Source organism: Aphanomyces astaci (genome assembly GCF_000520075.1).
Source record: "Aphanomyces astaci strain APO3 unplaced genomic scaffold supercont1.52, whole genome shotgun sequence".
Taxonomy (NCBI): Eukaryota; Oomycota; class Saprolegniomycetes; order Saprolegniales; family Verrucalvaceae; genus Aphanomyces; species Aphanomyces astaci.
The window spans coordinates 13,427-14,131 of NW_009798315.1; positions in this window are offsets into that span (position 1 = coordinate 13,427).

The window sequence follows — 705 nt, forward strand, 5'->3', positions numbered from 1 at the left end:
AGAAAGTGCCACCTACCGACTTATATCTTGTGCTTCTAAGGTAACGTTATCGTTGATTGGCCACTGGTACAACTCCGGCCGGATGTACTGTACAGCTAGCGCGGCCGACTAAGCTACGGCGTCAGACGCCGCCTAAGTTGCTTTTCTTAGTTCCTACAAGTGTCTACATGTGAATGTGCACGGGTTCTACGGCACTATGTATAAAGATGGATGTTAATCATTAACTTGTTCGCTCCCACCACGCCTCTGATTGCCCTTTACTTCATGTGAGCCATCCTCCACGCACAGAGCTGGGAGGCGTAGTAGAGAATATGGGTTAAGGTCAAAGCGGCTCGTGGTAGCCTACCTATGGAGTCTCACCTCCCTAGGGCCATACTGTGAGCCGATTACCCTCCCTAGGGCCCCTAGGGGGAGATACGGGGAAATATAGAAACTATTCAATCATCCTCTATTATCCCTGACATATGACAAAGGTCAAAGAGTCATCGTTATCGACACCAGTTTACATTAATAAGTAATCCAAAATCATGGAATCCTCTGTGGTCAAGTCTACGCTGTCAATGGTGTACGCCTTGTCACATACTAGTATACCGAACAACGATTCTCCACTGTACACCAACGTTTCAACGAACGTGATGCCACCGTAGCACGTCGAGTCCAACTTGACACCGGCCCCACGGGGCTCTATTTTGTCGCAGTGGACAT